Below are 21,293 nucleotides of genomic sequence, written 5' to 3'. Positions count from 1 at the left end.
TTACTTGTCTAATTACTAACTAGGTGTACAGTAAAGTTGTGTGTGTTAAAAACTTCTAACTTATTCTAACTATTACCTAACACAGGTGTGAGATTTAAGTAAGTGTGTGTTAAATCTAACTTATTCTAATTTATGTACCTAACACAGGTGTGAGAGAAGTTGTGTGTGTGTTAAAATCTAAATATTCTAACTATGTACCTAACACAGGTGTTATATAACTTGTAATATATAACTATGTAACACAGGTCTAAATATGTTAATTCTAACTATTCTAACTACTAACACAGGTGTAGAGTTGTGTGTGTTAACTTATTCTAACTTCTATTGTAACTAACTATTCTATATTACTAACACAGGTGTAAGTATTGTGTGTGTTTAAATCTAGTCTTATTCTAACTATGTATATTCTAACACAGGTGTGAGAAAGTTGTGTGTGTTAAATCTATATTATTCTAACTATGTACCTAACACAGGTCTAAATCTTGTGTGTGTTAAATCTAACTATTAAACTATGTACCTAACACTGTGTGAGAGTTGTGTGTGTTAAATCTAATGTCTATATTCTAACTATCTACCTAACAACTCAGTTAACTATATTGACTCAGAAGATTGTGTGTGTTAATATAACTTATTCTAACTATGTACTAACACTATTGTCTATGTTAAATCTAGTAACTATATCTAACATGTACCTATACAGGTGTGAGTAACTTGTGTGTGTTATATCTAACTTATTCTAACTATGTACCTAACACAGTGTGATAAGTTCTAATCTAACTTATTCTAACTATGTACCTAACACAGGTGTGTAGAGTTGTATAAATCTAACTCTGTATATATTCTAACTATGTACCTAACACAGGTGTGAGATATGTGTCTATTCTAAATCTGTCGGTATATCTAACTATGTATTACCTAACACAGGTGTGAGAAGTTGTAACTGTGTTAAATCTAACTTATTATCTAACTATATGTACCTAACACAGGTGTAGAGTTGTGTGTGTTAAATCTAACTTATTCTAACTATTACCTAAGAATTGTGTGTTAACTCTAACTTATCTAAACTCTATTATATTCTAACTCTGTATAAGTAACACAGTAAGAAGTTTGTGTAAATAACTTATTCTACTAACTCTGTACTATAACAACTCCTGTAGAAGTTGTGTGTGTGTTAAATCTAACTTATTCTCTAACTATGTACCTAATACAGGTGTGAGTTGTGTGTGGTTAAACTAACTGTGTGTGTGTAAATAAATATTCTAACTCTATTATATATTCTACCTAACACAGGTGTGAGAAGTTGTGTGTGTTAAATCTAACTTATTCTAACTATGTACCTAACACAGGTGTGAGAAGTTGTGTGTGTTAAATCTAACTTATTCTAACTATGTACCTAACACAGGTGTGAGAAGTTGTGTGTGTTAAATCTTAACTCTCTATGTCTATATTCTAACTTGTGTGTATTCTAACTCTGTCTATATTCTAACTATGTCTGTAAATCTAACTATATTCTAACTATGTACCTAACTCAGTGTATAGTTGTGTGTGTTAAATCTAACTTATTCTAACTATGTACCTAACACAGGTGTGAGAGAAGTTGTGTCTGTGTTGTATATTCTAACTATTCTAACTATTCTAACTACTGTCTAACACAGGTGTAGAAGTTGTGTATATTAAACTAACTTATTCTAACTATATATTCTAACTCTGTGTAAGAGTTGTGTGTGTCTAAATCTAACTCTGTCTAACTATGTACTAACTACTGTGTGAGAAGTTGTAACTGTGTTAAATATGTCTTATTCTAACTATGTACCTAACACAGGTGTGAGAGTTAGTGTGTGTGTAACTCTTAATGTATTCTATCTATATTTAACTATTAACTAACTACTAACTAGGTTGTACTAAGTTGTGAAAGTGTGTGTGTTAAATCTAACTCTGTCTAACACTATGTATTCTAAATCTAGTCTAACTAACAACACAGGTTAGAAGTTATGTGTTAAATCTAACTTATTCTAACTATGTACCTAAACACAGTGTATTCTAAGTTGTTGTCTGTTAAATCTATTTATTTATTCTAACTATGTACCTAATACAACTGTGTAAAGTTAATGTGTCTAACTATGTAAAATCTAATCTAACTATATTCTAACTATGTCCTAACACAGTCTATGAGAAGTTGTGTGTGTTAAATCTAACATAACTTGTCTAAAGTATGTACCTAATTCTAACACAGGTATAAGTTGTGTGTCTTATTATCTAACTTATTCTAACTATGTACCTATACAGTATGAGAATAGGTAACTTAAATCTAACTTATTCTAACTATTACTAACACAGGTGTGATAAGTTGTGTGTGTTAAATCTAACTCTAACTATGTATATTCTATGTTATTCTAACTTTATTCTAACAATGTAGGTGTAACTTATTTTAACATGTGTGTTAAATCTAACTTGTGTGTCTAAATCTAACTTGTTCTAACTATGTACAACTATCTGTGTGAGAAGTTGTGTGTGTTAAATCTAACTCTGTTATATTCTAACTATGTCTAATTAGAACTTGTGTGTGTAAATATTTCTAACTATGTACTATAAACAGGTGTAGAGTTGTGTGTCTATTTAAATCTAACTATGTCTATATATGTACCTAACACAGGTGTAAGTTGTCTGTCTATATTCTAACTATTTAAATCTAACTATGTCTAATATGTAAATCTAACACTATGTCTATTGTAAGAAGTGTGAGATTGTTAAATCTAGTCTTATTCTAACTCTGTCTAAATAACTTCTAACTATGTACCTAACACAGGTGTGAGAGTTGTGTTATTTAAATCTAACTTATTCTAACTATGTATATTCTAACACAGTGTATAAGTTGTGTGTGTGTAAAATCTAACTTATTCTAAATTCTATTACCTAACACAGGTGTGAGAAGTTGTAACTTAAATCTATATTCTAACTATGTACCTAACACAGGTCTAACTTGTGTGTGTAAATCTGTCTATATCTAACTACTGTTCTATATTCTATATGTACCTAACACAGGTGTAGAGGTTGTGTGTATAAATCTAACTCTGTCTATATTACCTAACATAGTGTGAGAGTTATCTAACCGTCTATATTCTAACTATGTACCTAACACAGTGTAAGAGTTGTGTGTGTTAAATCTAACTATTCTGTTATCTATGTACCTAATACTAACTTGTGTGTGTTAAATCTAACTTATTCTAACTATGTACCTAACACAGGTCTAGAGGTTGTGTATGTAGTAAATCTAACTTATTCTAACTATGTACCTAACACAGTTAAGAGGTTTATAGTAACATAGTGTATAACTATCTAATCTAACTCTGTCTAATATTCTAACTATGTACCTAAAGTTAAGGTGTGACAGTAACATAGGTCTGTTTAAATCTAACTATATTCTAACTATGTACTGTATAACAGGTGTTAGAAGTTGTGTCTTTTACAATATTCTAACTATGTACTATATTCTAGACTTGTGTTATATTCTAACTATTCTAACTATATTCTAACTCTGTGTTAATAATTAACTTGTCTAACTATGTCTAACTGTAACTGTCTATATTCTAACTGTTAAATCTATATCTTATTCTAACTATGTCTAACACAGGTGTGAGTCTAGTTGTGTGTTTAAATCTAACTATTCTATATGTCTAACTCTGTGTCTATTCTAACTCTGTCTATATTCTAACTTGTACCTATATTCTAACTTGTGTGTGTTAATTCTAACTGTTCTATATATGTACTAACTGGTGTTAGAGGTTGTGTAAAATCTAACTATTTATTCTAACTCTGTACTAACATTCTAACTTGTGTCTGTTAACTTATTATTCTAAACTATGTACCGTATATTCTACACTCTGTGTATAGAGTTAACTCTGTTTCTACATCTAACTATAATCTAACTATGTACCTAACTAACTCTATAGTTCTAACTATGTTCAATATTCTTACTTTGTTATATTCTATCTGTATATATTATAACTCTGTCATATATTCCTAACTATGTTTTTTTCTATCATTCTACTCTGTATATTATTCGTAACTCTGTCTATATTTTACGCTGTCATATTCTATCTCTGTCTATATTCTAATCTGTCTATATTCTACTCTTGTCTATATTCTAATTAAACTCTGTCTATATTCTAACTCTGTCTATATTCTAACGTAGTGTCTATATTCTAACTCTGTCTATATTCTAACTCTAACATCGGTCCTATATTATAACTCCCTGTCTATATTCTAACTATGTCAATATTCTACTTTGTCATAATATTCTAACTCTAACTATGTCTAATTCTAACTCTGTCTATATTTAACTCTGCGTTCTATATTCTAACTTGCTATATTCTACTCTAAACTCTGTCTATATTCTAACATCTGTCTATATTCTTACCTATGTCTATTTCTAACGCTGGCAATATTCTAACTCTGTCTATATTCTAACTATGTCATTATTCTAACTCTGTCTATATTCTAAACTCTTTATATTCTACTAAGTCTATATTCTAACTATGTTCTATTTTCTAACTTATGGCAATAATTCTAACTCTTTCTGATTTTCTAACGCTGTCTATAATTCTTAATATGCTCTATTCTATTAACGATTGTCAACTATTTTAACTTATCGTTATATTCTAACTTGTTTATATTTATATCTATCTACCTATGTATATATTCTAACTCTGTCTATATACCATAACTATGTCTGATATTCCTAACTCTAACTATAGTATAATATTCTAACTCTGTCTAATATTCTAACTCTTTCTATATTCTAACTCTGTCTATATTTCTAAACGCTGTCAACTATTCCTAACTCTGTCTATATTTTCTAACTCTTTATATACTTCTAACTCTGTTCTATATTCTAACTCTTGTCTATATTCTAACTCTGTCTATATTCTAACTCTGTTCTATATTCTAACTCTGTCTATTATTCTAACTCTGTCTATATTCTAACTCTAACTTTGTCAAGATTCTAACGCTGTCAATATTTCTAAATCTGGTCTATCATTTCTACACGCTATGTCTATATTCACTAACTATGACTATTATTCTAACTCTGACTATATTCTACACTATATCTTAACTCTGTCTATATTCGTCTTTAATTCAATATTCTACTCTGTCTATTTATTATAACTTCTGTATATATTCTAACACTACTGCTATATTCTAACTATGTCAATTATTCTAACTTTGTTCAATATTCTAACGTGGTCTATTATTCTTCTAAACTATGTCATTTTTCTAACATATGATCAATCTTCTAACCAACTGTCCTATGTTCTAACTCTAAACTCTGTCTATGTTCTAACTCTGTTAATAAACTAACTCTGTCTACTACTTCATAACTCTGTCAATATTTCTAAATCTTGTCTATATTCTAAAAAATCTAGTCAAATATTCTAACTATGTCTATTATTCTAAACTCAGATATATATTTCTAACTCTGTTCAATATTCTAACTACTGTCATATATTCTAACTCTGTCAATTTTCTAACTCTGTCTATATTCTATAACTATGTCACTATTCTAACTCTGTTAATTATTTCTAACTCTGTCTTTATTCTAAACAATCTAAACTCTGTCTATATTCCTAACTCTGTCTATATTTCTAACGCTGTCAATATTCCAAACTCTGTCTATATTCATAACTCTGTTATAGTCTAACTCTGTCTTATTCTAACTCTACTCTGTCTATATTCTAACTATGTCAATAAATCTAACTCCCCCTATATTCTAAACTCTGTTTTTATTATAACTCTGTCTATATTCAAACTCTGTCTATATTCTAAACTTGTCACTATTCTATCTATGTTAATTCTAACTATTGTCTAATATTCTAACTCTGTCTAAATTCAAAACTCTAACTCTGTTATATATTCTAACTCTAGTCTATATTCTAACTCTGTCTATGATTACATAAACGCTGTCAATATTCTAACTCCTGTCTATATTCTATGTCAGTATATATTCTTAACTATGTTCAATTATTCTAACTTCTAACTTGTTCTATATTCTAACTTTCGTCAACTATTCTAACTCTGTCTATATTATAACTCTGCTTATTCTTACTATGTCAATTTTCTAACTCTTGTCAATATTCTAAACTCTTCGTAAATATACTTATCTATCGTCTAAATTCTATCATATGTGGGGGGTCTTATCGTCTAAACTCGTTCTATATTCTATGTCTAACTATGTCTATACTCTAAATCTGTCTATATTCTCACTCTGTCTATATTCTAACGCTGTCAATGTTCTAACTCTGTCTATCTTTTCTAACTCTGTCAATATTCTAACTTCTGTCTATATTCTAACTCTGTCGTATTTCTACTCTGTTCTTTTATTCTAAACTCTTACTCTGTCTATATTCTAAACTTTGTCAATATTCATCTCTTGTCTATATTCTAACTCTAAATCTGTGCTTCATTCTAACTCTGTCTTTATTCGTATCTCTGTACGTATATTCTAACGCTCGTCTATATTTCTAACGCTGGTCTAATATACAAACTCGTCTATAACTTTCTATCTCGTGTCCAATATTCTAAACTATGTCTATCATTATAACTTGTAACTATGACTATAATCTAACTCTGTCAATATTCTAACTCTGTCCAATATTCCTAAACGACTGTCCAAATATTCTAACTCTAAGTCTATATTCCTAACTATGTCTATATTCTAACTCTTGTCTATATTCTAACGCTGTCAAATATTCTAACATCTGTCTATATTCTAACTCTGGTCTATATTCTACACGTCTGTCAATATTCTAACTCTGTCTATATTCTAACTGTCTGTCCTATACTATGGTCTATACTCAAACTATGTCAATATTCTAAACTTTTCTGCCATAATTCTAACGTCTGTCTATATTCTCAACTATGTCAATATTCTAACTCTTTCGTATTATTATAGACTCTGGTCAATATTCTAACTCTGTTCCAATATACAAACTACTGTCTATCAATTCTATAACACTGGTCTAAATTCTAACGTATGTCATTATTCTAACTCTGTCTAATACTCTAACTCTGTCAATATTCTAACTATGTCAATATTCTAACTCTGTCTATATCTCTAACTCTGTCAATATTCTAAACTCTGTCAAATATTCTCATAACGCTGTCAATATTCTAACTATGGTCAATATTCTAACTACTGTCATATTCTAACTCTGTCAATATTTCCTAACGCTGTAAATATTCTAACTATGTCAAATATTCTAACTCTGTCTATACTCTAAAACTCTGTCTAATGATTCAACACTCTGTCAATATTCTAACGACTGTCAATATTCTTACTCTGGTCTATAAATTCTAAACTCTGTCTATATTCTAACTCTGTCAATATTCTAACGCTGTCAATATTCCTAACTACTGTCTATACTCTAACTCTGTCTATATTCTAACTCTGTCAATTATTCTACCACGCTGTCAATATTCTAACTTGTCTATATTCTAACTATGTATATATTCTAACTCTAGTCTATATTCTAACTCATGTCAATATTCTATTACTCCTGTCGTTATATTCTAACTTCTGTAATATTCTAAACGCTTTAGTCAATATTCTAACTTTGTCTATATTCTAACTATGTCTATACTTCTAAACTCTATCACTATTCCTGTCAATATTCTAACTATGTCAATATTCTAACTTGATTGTCTATTTCTAAGCTGCGTGTCTATATTCTAACTGTCTATATTCTAACTATGTCAATATTCTAACTCTGTCTATATTCTAACTATGTCCTATATTCTAACTCTGTCCCTATATTCTAACTCTAACTAATGTCTATATTCCTAACTCTAACTATGTCTATATTCTAACTCTGTCAAATATTCTAACTCTGTCTATATTCTAACTATGTCTATATTCTAACTCATGTACTCCAATATTCTAACTCTGTCTATATTCTAACTCTGTCTATATTCTAACTCTGTCCTATATTCTTTTCTACAGTAACACTAACAAAAGTATGTCATATATTACCTAACTCTGTCTATATAACTATCTAACTTATGTCAATATTCTAACTCTGTCTATATTCTAACTCTGTCTATTCTATTTACTAACTCTGTCTTATATTCTAACTCTGTCTAAATCTATTCTAACTCTGTCTATATTCTAACTCTAACTCTGTCTAAATTCTAACTCTGTCAATATTCTAACTCTGTCTATATTCTAACTCTGTCTATATTTCTAACTGTCTATATTCTATCTCTAACTCTGTCTATAAGTCACATAACCTGCACTGCCTGATAAGTCGGAGTAACTCGGTGCCCATTAGTTTATTGCATTATGGGTAATGTAATTCGGAAACACGTTCCTAGGTATAAGTGATGACTGTGGCGTCAGGATTCTGAGTTAGTCGAGACGTCGTGTGCAAAATGGCGGTACTCCGCGGATGTTTTCAATATAACTCCGCCGTTAAGTGAGATAACAAAAGTATCTTAAAATATCTGTTTTTATATTAAATTTAATGAATATTATATCTAAGTATAAAAAAACGTCGTAGACTCGTTTTATTAACTTGCATATGCACTGAGCACTACACTTATTTAAAATCATATTATAACCTATGGTCCGAAGATTAAGTGGAAATATATTAAAGGCTTTGTCTGTTTTACGATCCATGGTTAAATATTTTGTATCACAAAATATGTCCAGGAAAATGACTTCAATGTAGTGATATCGCTTTCTTTGTATAAACCTTAATCGCTTCAGAACACAACACTGTGTGTGACAGCTCAAAGATTATTGTAACTCAGTAATAGCTATTTGGGTATAAGATTCTTCAAACGCTATATTGGAATCAATGTGGAGATCTCGATAAAAAGGAGTGAGCAAGTCATATAATGACATTTGTAGATGTTAATCTGTCTATTACAGTCAATCACAACATTCCTGGGTCTTTCACTTACAGTTATCAAATAGGAGATAACAGAAAAATATTTGAACAGAGATGTTGATTGTTTTCCGTTAGTCTCGTGTATATCGAGACGATAGAGACACATCATGATCTCTGCTTCATTATTTCCTGTTTTAACCGTGCCCTCAATTCCTAACTCCGTGGAGTCATTATCGTACGGATGCAACGTGAAGATTACTTAACTGTTTATATAAAGCTGACGCATGCAGTGGTTATATAACACACTTCGCAATCTTACTTGTCTTACTATGAAAACTTAAAAGTGTAAACATCCGTCGGCAATACAGCAAAGAGTCTTCAGTGATAACGGACTCAGGGTTTCCTGACTATTCACTGTTATGATATACGATACGATAAATGTATCATATCACAGAAATATGAGGGTAAAGAATATTTTGAATGACAAGGAATCACTAAAATGCCATGGCTTCTTCTATCATATGTCCTAAATTACAAAATGAGCGGGACATGATCTGTAGTATCACTGTCTGCCTGAAGAACTTTTAAGAAGGACATTTAAATGATAGGTCCGGGTAAATAAGGACACTTTTCAGATGAATACTTCAAATACATACTCGTTAGTCGGGTAAATGCGGAAGCGCCACTAGAATCATAACTTCATATAAGGAAACTCATGAAACCACGTTATAATGATTCTCTACACCCATGGATCTACAATAAACAGGTTGTAATTGCACCTTGGACATTAAAGTCCGTGTTATAGATGGGTTTTGTTGTTTTTTTTGCATCAAGATTTCGTGACGGTATAGCCGGATGTACATAATGCTGATAGAGAAATATTGGTCAAACTGCTTCTATTTATTCTAACCAGGTACGTCTGTAAGAATGATCTTCTGGACCAAATTTGGCAACTACATTTGTAGATCGCCCCTTATATCGGGCACGTGCTTTGTGATAATAGACAATGGGTAAAGATAAGGTATCAATGTGTGTTCAAATGTTGATTTTTTTAAATTTATCTTCTTTGAATTCTTTATGTAAAAAAAGCGCAAAAAAACAATCTTTAAATACTAACTTCATTTCATGCATGAAATGATATTTTGAACGAACATATCCATGTATATGGATTTACATGTAAGGTCAGGTAAGGATGTTTAACTTAGAGCAAACTGTTATTCCAGGTCCTGCCAAAACGTAGGATGATTAGAATTAAAAATGTTTTAAAAGAACAGTGCAATCTATTTTGCCTCTAGTTTTCAGCTTATTTACTTCATTTTTTCTGCAGTCGTTCAACTTTTAAGATTTAATTTCTGTTTTAATGCAGTCTCTTTTTTCCCTTTCATTAATTCCTCTGGTGTCAACAGTCGATGTGATGACTTTGTATGTTTTCTTTCCATGCTACAGGGATTTGACCAAACATAGTATAAGATCTGCCTGTTATGTGACACTTATAAGCAGATATTGTGGACACGGTTGATTGAACAATGCATGCCTGATTACGATTTGAAATAGAAGTAGTACCAATGCAAATTAAATAATTCATATAAACATATAATTTATTGTTGAAATACATATAACTTCAAAGGACGTCTTGTATCATTATTATGTTTACAGACAGGAATGACATACAAATATTTGTATAAGTGTTAAGTGCACATCTCTGTACATAATTATCTAACGATGATTTCTCTCCCATGAAGTATGGATAACCATGCCGCCGAGTCTTGTCAAGCTAGACATTATGAGAAGCGTTAGATATCAAACTATAACGGGAACCAGCAGTAACGGTGGTTTACTTATAGCAAGTACAGATACATCGTCAGTATGTATGCACGTATCATACACTGCTACTGTAGTATGCTAATTACTGAGACTTTATGTCCACAGGAAACTATAAATTATACTAAAAGTGTCCAATTAATAGTTATTTTATAGCAAAACAAATCATAGAAATAAGTTAATAACAGTAAGAGAAATGTACACGTAAATGTATGTACACGTGAATGTACGGGTAAAACATGAAACAGGAAGCAAACTAGTGTCCGTACGGGAAATGATTGATAGAAGTGATTTGGATTAATTTTTCAGAAATTAATAGATATTATATCAAACATATATATTTTATATGGACATACAAAACTATACCTAAAACTATTGTACGTACATGTAACTAAAAAAAGACCATTTTGAGATCGTTTTGATAGAGATATATATATACGTATAATAAACATTGTAAGCACGTTAACATTATTCAAAACAGATGGGTGTTGTATCAAACGGGTACGTTAGTTATGACTAAATGTACGTTACTCAGATTTGAAAATGACGTCATGTTGATAGAAAACAATTGTGAACGATGTCAGAAGTAATGGAGAAATCATGAAAACAATTAATCTTTTGCAGTATATATTACAATATTTATTTACAGTATTCAGTTTCTGAGCAAACTTAGTATTGGCACTGTTTTCAACTGATGAAAATCCAAGCAACTGCTGCTATTAATTGGTCAATTATGGACTGTCCGTATTTTCCCGACTAATGAAAATCATGACGGAATATCACGGACCCCTCAGACACTCGTTCTTCGAAATTAACTACCATGATGCATTTCGGTAACGGGAAATAAACAAATAGCAACATTAACACCATGAAAGAAAGAATTCTATTTTCTTTTAACGATAACTGAAGCGTATTGATTTATCGATTAGTGACTTAGCTTTTCGTATGTCGTTTCTGGAAATCCAGTTTCCCGGAATGCATCGCAATGCCTTCTGATGACGTCACACAATATCATAATCGCCATGGCTATTTTTAGACTTTAGGATAAACCAGATACCAGACGAAACAAAGACAAACATCATCACTTTCATACCGATCTACATCTACCATGAACGAAGACTTATTTAATTTTGATATAGTGGTTTATGTGCATGTCTTAAAAGAACTGTCCGCATTTACCCAGCTGTCCGCATTAACCCGCCTGTCCGTATTTACCCGCCCCGGATTTCGGTAGAATGACATACGATGGCGTAACATACATAGCATTTATGACGGCCTCCCATTTAAAGTGAATAGTCGGGCAATGAAAACCAGTCTTAATGCGTTCATGAGCATTCAAGTATCTGTCCTGTTTTTGAAAATGGAATCTTTATAAATTCAAAATTGTCAAATCACGGACATAGCCACGGTCAAGTTCCTGTATAATATAAATTAGTTTCAGTTTAGAGACGATTTTGAATTGGACCATTGGAAGGAAATAATGGAAAAGACCTTTGTGTAACTTCATGCGCACAAGTTCTAAAGAGATTAAATTTTTGAAAGCGCGAGGCTATGTAGCAGCGTTGGCTAAGAATGTCATTGCGCGTTCACGGAAAACAGCTGATAGCCAGTTGGGCTAAGTGGAGGTTTTATCACCCGAGATTCCGAATAATTATAAATTGAGTTTCTTTGCATTTAGAGCGATTTTGATTGGAAAACTTTTATTTTCCTATTTCATAGGAAATTATGTATATTGGATATATCAAGACCATTTTTTTAGCGACTTAAGCCATTCTTTTGCCCGATTATTCACTTTAAGCAATGTGTGTTGCGTATTTAAAAGTTTATGTTTTGGTTGTTGACTGTGGTATATTCTTGTTTTGCCTCAAATAATACTGGCAGTCTTACACTTTCTGTAGCGCTATGGTCACCGACGAATGCCCCAACGACACCAAACAGCACGAATGCCCCCACACCAAACAGCACGATCAACTTAGTCATTATACTTCCAACCAGGAAAACAACTCGACCTACCCTTAATGCTGAGACCTGGATGACCTGTATGTAAAGTATTGTGTGTGTGTATGTCCTGGTAAGCTGTGGTGTTTTACAGACTAAAAATAATTCTATAGGCCGTAAGGAGCCAGATTTTGTTCTAAACGTTCAACTGAGAGCTACCTAGTCAGATCAACAGTGAAAATATAGACCTTCGAATAATACCAAGTTCAGCTACTAAAAAGGTTTACATTTGTGAAATTTGGGTACCCAAACACAACGTAACAATCAATAATTAAACTTAAATTGAATTTAGAAAAAAGCTCAAACACATTTCCATTGATTTTCACCACATCTCTATCAACAACTCTGCCGTAGGTTGCAGTTGCAATTATGTTATAGGGTTTCGCACGACTTCAACATTCGCGTTTGGTTTCCATATCATGCCAATGGTTTTTTTTATTTTGATATGCTGAATAATATGAAACGTTGGCCACAATATGATATTTAAACAAATTGAATTTTTTGAGAAACCTTTTCTACTTTGGCTTACATACGTATAACGGCAATACACTAATGATCGTGGGTCAAACAAAAGTGTCTGACTTACACCTGATAGTTCTATTTTTATCTGACGTTATGGTTATACAACAGATTAAAACAAACATCGGAAGTAATTTCTGCAAGACAATGGCAAGAACAATTTGTATCGATAATAATAAAACGATTACTACCTCTATTTCGGCGTGTTATAGTCTTACCACGCATCAATGATGTGCTAAGTGATCAGGACAATACAATATAGCCTGTTATTGGCATATTGTCAATTAGCGAATTGACTTGATAATTAGATACATGTGAGTGATCACTTGATATGAAACCGTCGCCAACGAAATGAATAGTCATATGAATGTTTATCTTAATTTATTTTTGGAAATAAAAGACATTATGATTGTGTTTATTTAGTTTTCTTTTCTATAACATAAGAGCAAGGTGGTAACGTTAGTGTAGGCAGCAGACAGCATGGAGTAAGCTATATTTTTTGCTTGTAGCATAATGGTTATTGGAGACATTACAAATGAACATTTCAGACTGTTGAAACTGTGTTTATTATTCATTATTTATAATTTATGATATATGACGAGAACATATCATATTAGCCTGTTACAAAATTTTACATATCAACATCTGTTCATTCTCCCTGTAGCCACATCTATTGCAGCTGTGTATCACTTCAAAATCCGCATGCAGTAAAAAATGGAATGAAATAATGAAATATTGAACTTAATAAGTGATAATATCGCAATAATGGTGGGTAAACGAATAATGATTGAATACGTTGGGCTATGATTTTATTTTTGTCGATTGGTTGTCTAGTTAAACGAAAACTACACTTGGTTTGGTTAATTAGGGTTAATATCTTATTAACAACTAATTATCGTTATTAATGTAAGACTATCCCGTGTTAAGATATTAACGTTTTGAAGCTCACATATTAAAGCGTACGCTGGCTAACAACGTCATTACAGGTACAGAACATCACATTGATACGAGGGTGGAGACCACGTTATATAGGCTGGGGTCTTTTATACCAGAAATCTGTAAAATATATGAGGATAGTTGTTGTACATGTATTTAAAAAAAACTCATATGAAAGAGTACGTATAACGTTCCGTGTTCCATGCCAATACAGGGTAAACATTGTTGTAAAAGGTCTCATTAGTGCGTGGAAATTGCGATATATACAGCCATGGGAGAAGGGAGATGTTTAAGAGACAACGGCAAATTTTTAAGTAAACAAGCTACCAACTAGATACCCTGGCAAAGTACTTTCCTTGGTCACATGGTACTGCATTGTTGCATTACCGCATTGCCCGTTGTCAGCATACTGTGATTCTCTGGGATGTAAGTTTTTGTGTTTTCGGCAATATGCTTCATTGAAAAAAGCACTTTATCTATTGTCAGTATAATGTGACCGGGTGGGATATGTTGCTTGGTGTCTTCGGTGGCATACTTCAGTGATATAACACTATAAAAAGGACGAAAGTTCCACTATACAAGAAGACACAACACGAATATACCGCAATCTTACAAAACACGCACCGCGCACTTCATGCACGCTACACACCGCATACATGGAAGGCCGTTCGAATTCCTTACACGAATCTGGCTGTTAATAAGACATTAATTAATAAAAAACCCCATAATTTATCTATTAATAGTTTCTTTTTGACAATTCTAATTAATACGAAAATAAGTTAGATTATATAATTATTGTGGCTTCATCACACTTACGGGCATTACTACTATGGCAATTGGATAACACTATAACTGGTCCTAAACACAAACACAACACTTATTTTCTTCTTATTTTTTTTTCATGGTTTAGATGAATGTTGAAAAAAATCCTGTTGTAAATCATGCAGAGACAGGACTAAATCGAAGTCAAGATGAGCGATAAGATTCGGACTATTTTGATAAAAATCAAATAAACATTAAACATTGCTAGGTGGGTCCCACTTAGTCAAACAAGCGGAAGTTAGCCGACATTGTAACGTCGTTGCAGAGAACGCCATGTGTCTACCGTAACTACGTAACGTTTGTCCGAACTCTTCCGAAAACGGGTCATGAACTTTCTGACTTCCGTTCGGCAATACTCGTAACTTCTATGGCGACCAGTTTAAAATGAAGGCATGTTTACATGTATCGACTTTCAACAACTACTGTACCAAAGTAATTAAGAAATATTATAAATATTCTTTAATACATTTATATCTTAATTTTAACTTAATCTACAAATACTAACAATATCGAAGTCGAATCTGACTTGAATTTTTGTTGATAGTTATGTATAGTGTGGCTTTAAATAGCCCGGAAGTATCCGAACTGCTCCGATCTATTTCGATCTGTACGGGTATTGTAGATATTATCTATACGGGTATCGCCGATGTCGATCACGTGATTCAACTCAGTTTTCCGATATTATCCGAAAGTTTGAAACATGGCGTTGACTATGGCGGTTCTTTCAAAACATGTGATATTTCATGCGACATTTACCGCTATGTCAATAGTATATTGGTGCTTTTATAGATATGAACCATCATATATAATTAAGCATCCATATTCACACACTGTAGTTTTATGAGAGTTTGTGATGTTGAAAATTACAAGAAATATAATTCAAACGGCTTTATCTGTTAAGAGAACATTAAACCAAGTAAAATAATCTGCTAAACGTTCACCACAAAAGATCTGAGTAGAATGATATATCTGACGTCAATTCCATGTGTCCTGATGACGTGTGTTGTTCGTTGTCTTTCGCTTACTTCAGTAAGAGAACTCTTTTACAAGAACAATAGTCCCACTACTACAACACGAATTTACCACAGTTTCCCAAAACATGTAGTGATTTACACAGGCGACACATTACATCCGCGGAGGTTGTATGTAAATAATCTTTACGGGTAATATATGACTTTAAGCTTAATCCACAAACAAATCAATCACATATAACACCAATGTGATACTTGTTATAAAACGAGATGTACCACGAATCTTTAAGTCTAAAATGAAGTGCACCTTGCAAGGCCACAACGAAAAACGTCATCGGTAAAAGATTTCCTGTGTAGTGTATGTAAATACACATTTTAGTACTTGAACGTGTTGGTGCGATAGGTTTGTTATTATAGGTATGGTTTGTCTAAAATACATGTTAAAATTATGAATTAAGCTATTAGATAAAGTAATATCTAGGTCTTTATAGTCGCGATCATCATTTCGCGGTATGTACAATCTACATGACACAAATCCTCTAATGGCTACTATTAACACATCATGAAATATAGCGTAGGGTCAATGGTGTGCGGCATCCTATACGGGGATTATTTGGGGAGGTTATATTTTATATATACGATACAAATATTCCTATGATACGGAACAATTTGTTCATGTTAGGAATTCGTGGATTAGTTTGAATCCTACTACATTAAAGTGTTATACAGTAACGATTAATTTTTGCGATCACTCGGATCCTGGGATAGTTACACAATTCTTGTGCTAAAGTCATGTTTGATAGGACTTGTTAATCAAAACTCTAACAAGAAAATAAATCAGCATATAAATATTCGTCAAGCAAGTTAGTGAATAGTGGATGTAAAAAAAAGGAAATAAATTGTTAGAAACAATTTTGCTTTAATTAACTTGGAAGGTCACTGTTACCATGTTCATATGACTGTAAATCTAAAAACACTTCGCCCTAGCCTTTGAACATATTGAGCAATCTAAATTAACAGGCGTGTTTTCCTTAGACTGTTAATGTTAATAAACGTCACAAGACGTTTAATCAGCAACAAGTTATGGCTTGCAATAAAACATTATTTGATCATGGTCTATTAAGCTGAATTTATTTTAACGATTCATAAAACAAAATATAGGCATATGCTTGTGTGAGCCTTAAATGTGAATTGTTTAATTTAGTAAATGTAGCGTAATGCGGTATAATAGGGACTCTATCAAGGGCAATATATCCGATATAAAGAGGTGACATAATACTTACTTTACAGAAGTACGTTGTATGCCATTCCCTTTATTACAGAAGCAACAGGTTACAACACTATCACGGAGTAACACTGGTACAAAGCACGATGTCTCCGAAGCGCTTCCCCTGCCGATCGATAGCCCGGCTCTATTAACTAGTATCAGCCGTTCAGCAAAAGCTTCGCACTGGCAATGACGATTTGAAATACTATACTAGCTATTTTAGCAAGCACCGGTTTCTGTAGTGCTTTTAAGCAAATGACGACTGAACCAAAATATTGCGTGGACTTTTCCGAAACGATCAATTATTTTACGACATACTTAAACCGAATATTATGTATAAGGTTGAGAGGCGTTGGTGTAGAATATACTCTACATATAGTTCATCTAGAGCTCAGGTATCGGATTTACAAGTTTGATATCGGTTAGGTTACAGGTAGTTGTATGACTGGCAGACAGACAGAAAATAATATCGTAGTCGCTGAAAAAAACAACATAACATCCGCGTTCGTAAAAAATAGTATTCAACTTAAAGGTCGATACATTTTCAAAATAAAAACAACGTTTCTTTACAAGAACCACATAAGAAAATTTATATATCGATTAACTAAACTTTTCGTTCGTAAAATATGTTAACAGTGAAGTTTCAGTTCTCTATGTTGCGGTTTGGCGCATTGGATAATTAGCTAACACGCAATATTTTGGATGACGGTTTGAAACATATTACGAACCGCGTAATGTAAATTAGCATTGCACTTATTTTAAATAACTTTCGGCTATTAACTTTTGCGACACTACAAAATTACCAATTTCGAAATAAACATAACTTTTAAGCTGAAAATTGGATATTGTGGAAGACAAATAACATAAATTAGAAAATATAATGGACGTGTCAAGTCAAGAGTAGCTACAGTTAGGAGATGACTTTGCTGATTATTACCAAGTTTATCAATATAGTTTTAAATGATTTGGTGCATTCCAATTAAACTGTTTACTTCGTTCACTCCATATTAGGTTTCAGAACAACAATTTCCACACACGGTATGAGCAAATTGACAGTAAAATCTACGTGGTTTTCAGTGCTGATATCCTTATCACAAAATGGCATAATACATTGGATCCATTTATAATCATATCTTAGTACTTGGTAAATATTATTTGATATCAACTCTTCTAAGTGAATTGATTTTTGTCTGTTGCAGTTTAATGGACATATATAATTCATATTATAATTTACTATTGAATATAATTGACTTAGATGACCTCTGGCGCAATACTGTCTTTTAGTATATTTATTAAATCTTGAAGATTTTTTTTATCCGAAAGATTGCTGTGATTTTGTATTAATTACATTTTTGAAATATTCCTTGATGTGATATGAGCTCCTGAATGTCTTCATACGAAACATTCCATAGTTTTAGCTCACTTTTCTGGAATGGCTGTATACTTTAATTGGATAGGGATATTTCCAAGGAGAATATGATTCCTGTTTGTATCATGTACTTGGATAGGAAACTTTAAGAATGATTTTTAACTATTATAATAGAACCAGAACAAACCCAGAAAGGTCGATTCACTACAAGTCTGAACATTGACATTACTGTTTGCATAATTGTTATCTTTTCAAAAAAAATCTATTACATTCCAATTTTCTGTGTTGCAGTAGCAGTATTCTGTGAATGGTTTGCAATCTGTATAAAGCTTTTTTATATTTTCACTTCCTCCTGATTGACTGATTACTTCCTCAAGTCTCCTTCGACACCGCCTCACTTTTGTTTGACCTTTGTCTATAGTCCGCTAAACCTGCCTATATTATTAGTTTTTTTTTTATTTTTTATTTATTTTTTTTGCCTAATATATAGTCAGCTCGCGGTACCTCTTAAAAATGTGAAATCGTAGGCCAGATTTGGCCTACGCTACGTCAGCGGCATATTTCTAATATATCGTCCATGCAATGCCGGGAAAACGTACACATACCTTTATATTGGGATCTTATGTACTCCTTTGCCCCCATGTTACATCCCATTTATGAAATTAAACAACTGTGTACAATGAAATACTTCCGAGACCCTTCTATTTCACACATTTGTAATGGCCGCCGTATACACATTTAGTAGAGCAAACGGCAGCCAATCAACTTCGCTTCCGGTTTTATCTTTAAAAAACCACGTGTAGTTGAAAGATAAACAAAATGCTAGCCAGTTAGAGTTTTTAAAGTAAAATCATGGTCGACATACACGACCATGATTTGTTGTCAAATATTCAAATTGAACACGACTATTGCTGGTACCGCATAACTTTCGCGATATTCACGTTGCATATACATGTAGCATATACACGGTAGAATTTTGTTTATCTACTTTCACATTTTTAAGAGGTGCGAGCTGACTATATATTAGGCAAAAAAAAAACAAAAAACAAAATTAAAAAGCCTAATTATGTCCCTTAGCGGAGACACTTTGCTATTGCTCGCTCCTTGTCTATCGCTCGCTATCGCTCCTGTGAGGAAGGCTCTGGCTGGATTCTGTCCCTTAGCCGAGACACATCTTTGTCTATCGCTCGCTCCTGTGAGGAAGGCTCTGGATTCTATCCCTTAGCCGAGACACATCTTTGTCTATCGCTCGCTCCTGTGAGGAAGGCTCTGGATTCTGTCCTTTAGCCGAGACACACCTTTGTCTATGAAAGTGATGTCTATGAATTTCTGCTCCAACTTAGCGCTCAGCGTGAATTTAGTGGGACGACTGGGTATTCTTTGTCAGTATAAGTTGCTAGGGTGAGGTTTGTTTGTTCGTAGGAATGCCTCAGTGGAATAGCCCTATAAACAGAGCAAGTGTTCATCTATTGTATAGAGACCCAACACAAATATACCGTAGTCGTCCAAACCACAACACACTACACACACAACATACATCAGCTAAATAACAAAGTATTCATTCGAATTGATGCATTTCCTATCCCATATACAATTTCATATCTATTGAATATAAAATAAATAAATAACTATATCAGATATTATTTCTTTAGAGATTGAACAGAGTTTGATTGCGTTAAAGATGTCATGAACGCAATGGGATACAGACATATAAAATGCAGTGCGCTATTTACATAAATAAGTATATTCTTACATGTTCGTGATCAAATTTAAAAACGATGTTGGTTGCTAAGCTGGGTAACTACAGTAGTCAGTATGGCCGTAGATATATTTCCGATTGTTGCATGCTGTGGCTGAATTTGATTTGAAAAAATAACAATGACAGCTTTCAATTATTTTTAAAATATGCTTATTTTTCAATTTGATCATATATCAATAATGTCCATTTCGAAAACATATGAGATAACCGAGACGGAACGACTACCGGTACATACATGTATCGTTGTCAGGGTAGGGATACGGTCCCAAGTGGAGCGAGCCGCCATATATGATTTTCGACCGAGGAAAGTTACTGTGATATAACCTATTGCTGGTATGGCCGTTGAGCTGCTGAATGTTTGTCATTTATGTATCGGTGTACATGTACGAACGCGATATAGACTAAATTCGTCATAGTCATGACTTTTATTTTATTGTACGGAAGATAGATGAGTGTTTGCATGGTATGTGTAGGTCTGTTTTGAATGCAAAGACGGAGGATACTGTTTTGGAAAAGCTACCTGTAATGTTGTTTTTTCCTTCCGAAACATGTACATGATTTGTTAACCTTTTGTTCGCTTAGACGTTCCTGGAGTTGTTCTTCGACAATCATATGTTCTGTATATTTAGTTGAGAGGAGTGACCGTACTATTCCTCGAGCATTCCTGAGGAAAGCCCTGACCAGTGATTTATTTTGGTTGCTTATTACCGTAACTTTGCTTGAACACAAATTCTGTTTTGTTTTAATACATATTTAATTGGATCTAATAACAAGTTTTTATCTATTAATTATCATATGACTCAAAATCTTACCGAAGCGTAAAGTAGAAGCAGTCCAAACCTGTTCTCGGTTTGTATTCATACGTCATGACGATTACGCTAATTTGAACGCAACTCTCCTCCCGTTGACTATATAGGGACATATGTATATATCCGTATGAAGCACG

The 21,293-nt window shown here is 32.7% G+C and overlaps 1 protein-coding gene across 1 annotated transcript in view; it reads right to left on the bottom strand.

Moving 5' to 3' along the window:
* The window catches only part of LOC138307736 (FMRFamide receptor-like), a 49,519-nt gene extending 32,027 nt beyond the window's left edge, over nt 1–17,492 (bottom strand). The window contains exon 1 of the mRNA XM_069248592.1: nt 17,236–17,492. The gene's annotated coding sequence lies outside the window, so the exon portion shown is untranslated. The remainder of the gene's footprint in view (nt 1–17,235) is intronic.
* Between the last annotated feature and the right edge of the window lie 3,801 nt (nt 17,493–21,293).

The sequence above is a fragment of the Argopecten irradians genome, chromosome 14 (assembly GCF_041381155.1).
Source record: "Argopecten irradians isolate NY chromosome 14, Ai_NY, whole genome shotgun sequence".
Lineage (NCBI taxonomy): Eukaryota > Metazoa > Mollusca > Bivalvia > Pectinida > Pectinidae > Argopecten > Argopecten irradians.
This window is presented reverse-complemented; position numbering and strand designations above follow the sequence as displayed.